We start from the raw sequence: 10288 nt of genomic DNA on the forward strand, positions 1-10288 counted from the left end.
ATTCTTGAAACCTTGGTTTGAGTAGGGTAACATGCTTAGAGATGGGATTGTTGGAACCTTTGGGTTGAGTAGTGTAACAAGCTTAGGGATATGATTGTTTGAACTTTGGGTTGAGTAGGGTAACGTGCTTAGGGAATATGATTGCTTGAACCTTGGTAACAAGCTTAGGAATGGGATTGTTGAAACATTGGGTTGAGTAAGGTAACGTGCCTAGAGATGGGATTGTTGAAACCTTGGGTTGAGTATGGTAACATGCTTAGAGATGGGATTTTTGGAACCTTGGGTTGAGTATAGTAACATGCTTAGAGATGAGATTGTTGAAACCTTGGGTTGAGTAGGGTATCATGCTTAAAGGTGGGATTGTTGGAACCTTGAGTTGAGTATGGTAACAAGCTTAGGGAAGGGATTGTTGGAACCTTGGGTTGAGTATGGTAACAAGCTTGGGGACGGTATTGTTGAAGCCTTGGGTTGAGTAGGGTAAAGTGCTAAGGGATGAGATTGTTGGAACCTTGGGTTGAGTATAATAACATGATTAGGAATGGGATTGTTGAAACCTTGGTTTGAGTAGGATAACATGCTTAGAGATGGGATTGTTGATACCTTGGGTTGAGTAGGGTAACATGCTTAGAGATGGGATTGTTGAAACCTTTGGGTTGAGTAGTGTAACAAGCTTAGGGATATGATTGTTTGAACCTTGGGTTGAGTAGGGTAACGTGCTTAGGGAATATGATTGTTTGAACCTTGGTAACATGCTTAGGAATGGGATTGTTGAAACCTTTGGGTTGAGTAGGGTAACAAGCTTAGTGATATGATTGTTTGAACCTTGGGTTGAGTAGGGTAACGTGCTTAGGGAATATGATTGTTTGAACCTTGGGTTGAGTAGGGTAACGTGCTTAGGGAATATGATTGTTTGAACCTTGGTAACATGCTGAGGAATGGGATTGTTGAAACCTTGGGTTGAGTAAGGTAACGTGCCTAGAGATGGGATTTTTGGAACCTTGGGTTGAGTATGGTAACATGCTTAAAGATGAGATTGTTGAAACCTTGGGTTGAGTAGGGTATCATGCTTAAAGATGGGATTGTTGGAACCTTGAGTTGAGTAGGGTAACAAACTTAGGGAAGGGATTGTTGGAACCTTGGGTTGAGTATGGTAACAAGCTTGGGGACGGTATTGTTGAAGCCTTGGGTTGAGTAGGGTAAAGTGCTAAGGGATGAGATTGTTGGAACCTTGGGTTGAGTATAATAACATGATTAGGAATGGGATTGTTGAAACCTTGGTTTGAGTAGGGTAACATGCTTAGAGATGGGATTGTTGATACCTTGGGTTGAGTAGGGTAACATGCTTAGAGATGGGATTGTTGAAACCTTTGGGTTGAGTAGGGTAACAAGCTTAGGGATATGATTGTTTGAACCTTGGTAACATGCTTAGGAATGGGATTGTTGAAACCTTGGGTTGAGTAAGGTAACGTGCCTAGAGATGGGATTGTTGAAACCTTGGGTTGAGTATGGTAACATGCTTAGAGATGGGATTTTTGGACCCTTGGGTTGAGTTGAGTAGGGTAAGGGATTGTTGGAACTTTGGGTTGAGTAGGGTAACATGCTTAGAGATGGGATTGTTGGAACCTTGGGTTGAGTAGGGTAACGTGTCTAGAGATGGGATTGTTGAAATTTTGAGTTGAGTATAGTAACATGCTTAGAGATGGGATTTTTGGAACCTTGGGTTGAGTAGGGTAACATGCTTAGAGATGGGATTGTTGGAACCTTGGGTTGAGTAGAGTAACGTGCCTAGAGATGGGATTGTTGAAACTTTGAGTTGAGTATAGTAACATGCTTAGAGATGGGATTGTTGGAACTTTGGGTTGAGTATGGTAACAAACTTAGAGATGGGATTGTTGGAACCTTGGGTTGAGTTGAGTAGGGTAAGGGATTGTTGAAACCTTGGGTTGAGTAGGGTAACATGCTTAGAGATGGGATTGTTGGAACCTTGGGTTGAGTAGGGTAACGTGCCTAGAGATGGGATTGTTGAAACTTTGGGTTGAGTATGGTAACATGCTTAGAGATGGGATTGTTGGAACCTTGGTTTGAGTAGGGTAACATGCTTAGAGATGGGATTGTTGGAACCTTGGGTTGAGTTGAGTAGGGTAAGGGATTGTTGGAACCTTGGGTTGAGTAGAGTAACAAGCTTAGAGATGGGATTGTTGGAACCTTGGGTTGAGTAGAGTAACAAGCTTAGGGATATGATTGTTTAAACCTTGGTAACATGCTTAGAGATGGGATTGTTGAAGCTTTGGGTTGAGTAGGGTAACGTGCCTAGAGATGGGATTGTTGAAACCTTGGGTTGGGTATGGTAACATGCTTAGAGACGGGATTGTTGGAACCTTGGGTTGGGTTGAGTTGAGTAGGGTAAGGGATTGTTGGAACCTTGGGTTGAGTAGTGTAACATGCTTAGAGATGGGATTGTTTGAACTGTGGTAACAAGCTTAGGGATGGGATTGTTGGAACCTTGGGTTGAGTAGGGTAACAAGCTTAGGGATATGATTGTTTGAACCTTGGGTTGAGTAGGGTAACCAGCTTAGGGATATGATTGTTTGAACCTTGGGTTGAGTATGGTAACAAGCTTAGGGATATGATTGTTTGAACCTTGGTAATAAGCGTAAGGATAGGATTTTTGGAACCTTGGGTTGAGTAGGGTAACATGCTTAGAGATGGGATTGTTGGAACCTTGGGTTGAGTAGAGTAACGTGCCTAGAGATGGGATTGTTGAAACTTTGAGTTGAGTATAGTAACATGCTTAGAGATGGGATTGTTGGAACTTTGGGTTGAGTATGGTAACAAACTTAGAGATGGGATTGTTGGAACCTTGGGTTGAGTTGAGTAGGGTAAGTGATTGTTGAAACCTTGGGTTGAGTAGGGTAACATGCTTAGAGATAGGATTGTTGGAACCTTGGGTTGAGTAGGGTAACGTGCCTAGAGATGGGATTGTTGAAACTTTGGGTTGAGTATGGTAACATGCTTAGAGATGGGATTGTTGGAACCTTGGGTTGAGTAGGGTAACATGCTTAGAGATGGGATTGTTGGAATCTTGGGTTGACTAGGGTAACGTGCCTATAGATGTGATTGTTGGAACCTTGGGTTGAGTATGGTAACCAGCTTAGAGATGGGATTGTTGGAACCTTGGGTTGAGTTGAGTAGGGTAAGGGATTGTTGGAACCTTGGGTTGAGTAGGGTAACATGCTTAGAGATGGGATTGTTGGAACCTTGGGTTGAGTAGGGTAACATGCTTAGAGATGGGATTTTTGGAACCTTGGGTTGAGTAGGGTAACATGCTTAGGGATAAAATAATTTTAAACTCATAGTTTCTGTTGACATAGGAAGTAAAGTAAGCAATTAACACCGAATAAACGGCAAGGTAAATACTACGTCAAATTATAGTAAACACGTACTGCGTGCGTGACTCGATCCGGCGCTCGCGTACGGCACCAAATCGCCTAGCTTCACGCCATTGCACGTCTTCCCCTCGGCCAACGGGCATCCCCCAAAAAGGATGCTTAATAACTGAGCTTATTACGTGCAGAGAACATGAAACCCGTCCACGCGATTCGCGCCACATAGCGTGACCAGAATGCGGCAAAGACCTTCAGACCTGGCTGTACTAGGATGGTGAAAGTAATTGTGCAGCATAATAACAGTGAATAAGTACTGAGAAATAATTTTAAACTCATAGTTGCTGTTGACATAGGAAATAAAGTATGCAAATAACACCGAATAAACGGCAAGGTAAAGACTACGTCAAATTATAGTAAATACGTACTGCGTAGCCAGATCTGAAGGCCTTTGCCGCATTCTGGCCACGCGTTTGGAGATGCCCGGTGGCCGAGGGGAAGACGTGTAGTGGCGTGAAGCTAGGCGATTTGGTGCCGTACGCGAGCGCCGGTTCGAGTCACGCACGCAGTACGTGTTTACTATAATTTGACGTAGAATTTACCTAGCCGTTCATTCGGTGTTATTTGCTTGCTTAGAGATGATATTGTTATGTAGGATAACAAGCTTAAGGGTGTGATTTTTGGAACCTTGGGTTGAGTATGGTAACAAGCTTGGGGATGGGATTGTTGAAACCCTTGGTTGAATAGGGTAACAAGCTTAGGGATGGGATTTTTGGAACCTTGTGCTGGGTTGAGTGGGGTAAGGGATTGTTAGACCCTTGGGTTGAGTAGGGCAACATGCTTAGGGATGTGATTGTTGGAACCTTGGGTTGAGTGAGGCAATTTTTGGATTGATATGTTAATATATATCTCAGGTAAAATGTCATGTGGTACATTCCATAACATTCTCACATTACTAATTTAAAAACTTTGAGCTGAACATTTTCATTATTACTTGTAGCTTTTTTTTTTACAATAAATGGTTCAATGTTCTGATCATTGTGCACTTTCAGACGCCGTACTCCAGAGAGTCCTACTATGACAAGGAGAACTAGACTAACTACAACTACAACTACTCCTGCAACTGTTCCAGTACCCCCTCCTTACTCGGAAGAACCACCCCTTTACTCGGAAATTTATGAAAATGAAGCTTTTGAAATGACTGTACTAGATAGTGGTGGTGGTAGTGGTGGTGGTGGTGGTGGTGGTGAGGTTGAAGTGGATGGGCCACCACCATCTTATGAATTCGCACTTGAACATCCAGAGCAACTAAATGACGATGTTGACTCAAATGCAGACAGTGGATTATCTGTAAATGCAAGCCAACAAGATGTCAGTGAATTTGTAGATGATAATGAGAGTCGCCAACATGGTGACTGTATCTTTGACAATATTGGCGAGTCTGAACTCGCGCAAATAGAAAACCTATGTTTTGTAGCAAACGATGAAACTAACCAAGAAACGATTACAAATCGTGAAGCATCTTCCAATCTTGGTGTAACTGGCATGGTGACATCAGATGGATTGCTAACAGATAATCTCACACGAGAAGATGAGAGTAATATGGACATAGCAACTGCCTGTCAGTCGGAAGATCAAGGGGATTACGACAAAATTGTATGATTTATAAATCTAGGTTTTATCTGTTTATTGATTGTTGCGAATAAACATCATGGCACATGCAAAACTTTTCAAGAATTTTCTAATCGTGATTTTAATTGTGTGATGTCAATCATTCCACGTTTACAAACCTAGTTAAATTTGTTTTTACTCAGGAATCTGTAATTTTATGCAAACCTTTAATTTGTTACATTCAACGTGTTATCAAAATAAATGACTGAATGCTTAGAGGTGTGCAATAAATGTGTTAATGGGCAGCATTTTGGAAGAATTGTGTGACTTTTTTAAATAGAAAAATGTATTTTATTATATTTTTAATTATTATAGATTTGAAATATACAGATTTAGTGAATTATTTTATCTACATACCGTATTACTGCACAATGAATAAACTATATCTCCCTCTACAGACCTTACATGACCACCTAGATCTCGCAAAGCACGAGAGTCACGATACTTGTTTTGCCTCTCAATTAATGTCCATTAATCCATATCGTCGATTCCACTGTTTCAAATACCATGGTTACAGATATGTTTAGATCAATCAGTTATGAAGGAATACAACTGTTGAGCGCATGCTCAAGTTGGGTCAACAGATGGCGCTATACGTTTCTAAAGGTGCTGATTATTGTTGTTTTATTTTTTTATGCTGATTATTTGAGGAAACATTTAAGTTCATAAATGGAAATGTATATGTAGGTTCAACCATTAAAATCCCAATTTCTATTACCAACTTGAAGTGACCTTTGACCCTCAAATAGTGGATAAGCTATTGATTTGACAAATCCAGCCAACATTTGTGTAACTACACACCAATCATGCTTGAATAGTTTCTATAGTAACGTTAAGTCATCTGGTGCAGCTTGGCTTACTACTCAGTGTCTCTTATAATAAAAGAAAGAATCAACGTTACCTATAGTCAATACAGCAATTAGTTCGAATGGTGTCATTTAAAAGTTTAAAATGGTGGCGCTCTCTTTGAAAACTGCTAAATTGGTTTATCGAATTTGCATGTTTCCTGATTTCACCGTGGGACTACAACATAAATTGTACCAGTTTTTTCAAGTGATTATAGATTTAATAATATTCGATTGTCGTATGGAAAAATAAACTTGTATTTTAAACTACACATTCATGTATAGTCATGCATAGTCTGACAGTATTCATCATTTGTTCAAGACCAAAAAAGTTTACATTTGTTAGGTAGAACGCTACACATTTGTTAGGTAGAACGCTACACATTTGTTAGGTAGAACGCTACACATTTGTTAGGTAGAACGCTACACATTTGTTAGGTAGAACGCTACACATTTGTTAGGTAGAACGCTACACATTTGTTAGGTAGAACGCTACACATTTGTTAGGTAGAACGCTACACATTTGTTAGGTAGGCTACACATTTGTTAGGTAGAACGCTACACATTTGTTAGGTAGGCTACACATTTGTTAGGTAGAACGCTACACATTTGTTAGGTAGAACGCTACACATTTGTTAGGTAGAACGCTACACATTTGTTAGGTAGAACGCTACACATTTGTTAGGTAGAACGCTACACATTTGTTAGGTAGAACGCTACACATTTGTTAGGTAGAACGCTACACATTTGTTAGGTAGAACGCTACACATTTGTTAGGTAGAACGCTACACATTTGTTAGGTAGAACGCTACACATTTGTTAGGTAGAACGCTACACATTTGTTAGGTAGAACGCTACACATTTGTTAGGTAGAACGCTACACATTTGTTAGGTAGAACGCTACACATTTGTTAGGTAGAACGCTACACATTTGTTAGGTAGAACGCTACACATTTGTTAGGTAGAACGCTACACATTTGTTAGGTAGAACGCTACACATTTGTTAGGTAGAACGCTACACATTTTTCACATATTTGATATACTATGTCACAAAGATGAAGAAATGAATTACAAATATGAGGTAAAGAACGCTATTTGTCAATAACTCAAAATTTAGCTCAGTGACATATAGTGAAAAAATTCGATGTGTATGAATATTATATTAAAGTATTTATTTTGGTTTTCAACGAGTGTTTTTTATTATGGCTCATGGAAACACCTGCTAAAAAGACATTTTATAAGTCTACTGTTTGATGGAGATCAATTAAATGAATGGCTAACAGATGCACCTCAGTAGGCATTAATTTCAAAAGTTTCAATATTTGTTTTATTGTAATAAATGAAACATCAAAATATTGGTGTTTTAAAAAACTCGGGCACCGATTTCATCATTTGAAATTTGACACTTTGCCCTGAAAGTTCATTAAAGCATGATACAATATAATAAACGAAAGGCCACCATATACCATATATTGTAATTGTCTCTACGTGTATCGAAAATCCAGGCAAATAGTGGAAATGCGACAATACTATTTATATGCTTTTGTTGAATCCAGTGAATCATGTAACAACCTCGTGATCAGTGAGTACCTTGAGGGATAGTATCACCTTTGAACCTTGTTCTACGACCTCTGAAGATAAGATCTGCATATATTGCAACGTTTATGGCATAGTATGAGCGCTCGTGGGTGGATAGTTAACCGTGATATACTTCCGATGGACGAGATGATTGTAGCTGAACTATATATAATGATTTGCAGTATATTTAATTTAATTTAGAAGTTTACAGCTTTAGACAAAACAAAATGTATGCAATTAACGATGCCCATTGACATTTGAATGGTAAGTAAGAGCACTAATATTCCCTCTTAATTCTCTTAAAACAAAGGTCACTGCACTTGTAGTCAACAATTATTGAACGGTATAGTTGATACGATAATATATCTACTATTAGTTGCACATATCAATGTGACAGGTGCGCTTCAATTGCGACTACGTGATGTCGTGTTTATACAACTCGGTCCAAGTTACTCATTGATGACCACGTGTAAAACCAAGCGACTCTGGGTTACTAACGTGGCCGTGTCAATTATGGAAACGACAAAAAATGGTAATAACGACATTTTGTTTTATTCAGACAACTACTTAAATCGCCGACAATTTTTTTCTGGAGACACGCCTAATGCTTTTAAACATCTGTTAATTATTAATTTCGTTTTATAGTTGTTTAATAACTAGGCATAACATATATATATATATATATATATATATATATATATATATATATAAGTAAGGGCATGGCTACACGTTGTTTGAAGAGCTGGGATTATTAATTATGGAGAGAACAATTGTAAACCCACTACATAATATAATAAAAAGTGTTTAACCTGCAACAAATCAATACGAACCATTGCGTTTTTATGTTATGGCTGATCCAATTTTATCAGGTTGTTTTGACCTGCCGCCGAATGAGAAACCAGTAAACCAATATTTGAACTCTGTGACAGGTCTGTTTGGCCGTCTACGTGCCATAACATAATTTGTATGTTATATCGATTAATGCACTATACAGGAGACAACCACGGTTTGACATGCGTGCCATTTACGTCGGAAATCCATTTCGTGAAACGTCGCGTCGTAAGGACGGAGTATTGATACGCAAATAGCATCGATTAGGCTACGCTGAACACAACCATCTGTGATCGAAACTCGTTCCTCAGTGATTGAATCTCGGTGGCTTTGCTCGATAACTACAACAGATATTAAAGTTAAACTCAGGGTAGACACAACAGACACTCATATACTCATATGATCAGTGTAATATCATTGTCATCTATGTAAATCCAATAATTCTGGCAACATAATTAAAGTTTGGTTCTCTCCGTGTTGCACTCGAGTACTAGACACACTAGCATTGTCTACATGAACGTTATTAATAAGTCACGAACAATCGGCCACAGACAATGTGTGTCAGTGGATCTCGATGTTTTTACAACAATCATTTTTAGTCGGCTCTTCCATGTCAAAGTTTCTACAATCAATGAAATCTGACATACAACCGATGCCACTCCGTCTAGAGGGCACGCGGTGGAACGTGAAATCGACAACATGATTTTGTAACAGTTTCTTTCATTGAAAACTGCCTAGAACTATAATTAGCTAGTTATCATTTGATTGGCGACACGTCATACTGTTACAATTGTATCAGTCATAACACGAATACGTTGACTTGTGGCAGCTTGAACCGTTTTGATTTTGAAATCGTTTCAATCGTTATGGCAACATTATGACAACAACTGTAGTTCAATTGCAATGGGGTACTGTAATCTCATTGGATGTGGTGGTACTAAATTTCATTAGATGCGGGGATACTGAATTTTATGGCCAGTAATATCACATTATACAATTTCATTAGATGCGGGGATACTGAATGTTATAACCATGATTAATATCACATTATACAATTTCATTAAATGCTGGAATACTAAATTTCATTAGATGCGGGGATACTAAATTTCATTAGATGCGGAGATACTAAATTTCATTAGATGCGGGATTACTATATTTTATGGCCAGTAAAATCACATTATACAATTTCATTAGATGCGGGGATATTAAATTTCATTAGATGCGGGGATACTAAATTTCATTAGATGCGGAGATACTAAATTTCATTAGATGCGGGATTACTATATTTTATGGCCAGTAAAATCACATTATACAATTTCATTAGATGCGGGGATACTGAATTGTATGGCCAGTAATATCACATTATACAATTTCATTAGATGCGGGGATATTAAATTTCATTAGATGCGGGGATACTAAATTTCATTAGATGCGGAGATACTAAATTTCATTAGATGCGGGATTACTATATTTTATGGCCAGTAAAATCACATTATACAATTTCATTAGATGCGGGGATACTGAATTTTATGGCCAGTAATATCACATTATACAATTTCATTAGATGCGGGGATACTGAATGTTATAACCATGATTAATATCACATTATACAATTTCATTAAATGCTGGAATACTAAATTTCATTAGATGCGGGGATACTAAATTTCATTAGATGCGGAGATACTAAATTTCATTAGATGCGGGGATACTATATTTTATGGCCAGTAAAATCACATTATACAATTTCATTAGATGCGGGGATACTGAATTGTATGGCCAGTAATATCACATTATACAATTTCATTAAATGCTGGTATACTAAATTTCATTAGATGCGGGGATACTAAATTTCATTAGATGCGGGGATACTAAATTTCATTAGATGCGGAGATACTAAATTTCATTAGATGCGGGATTACTATATTTTATGGCCAGTAAAATCACATTATACAATTTCATTAGATGCGGGGATACTGAATT

This window comes from Saccoglossus kowalevskii, chromosome 14 (genome assembly GCF_978046115.1).
Source record: "Saccoglossus kowalevskii chromosome 14, keSacKowa6.1, whole genome shotgun sequence".
Classification (NCBI taxonomy): Eukaryota; Metazoa; Hemichordata; class Enteropneusta; family Harrimaniidae; genus Saccoglossus; species Saccoglossus kowalevskii.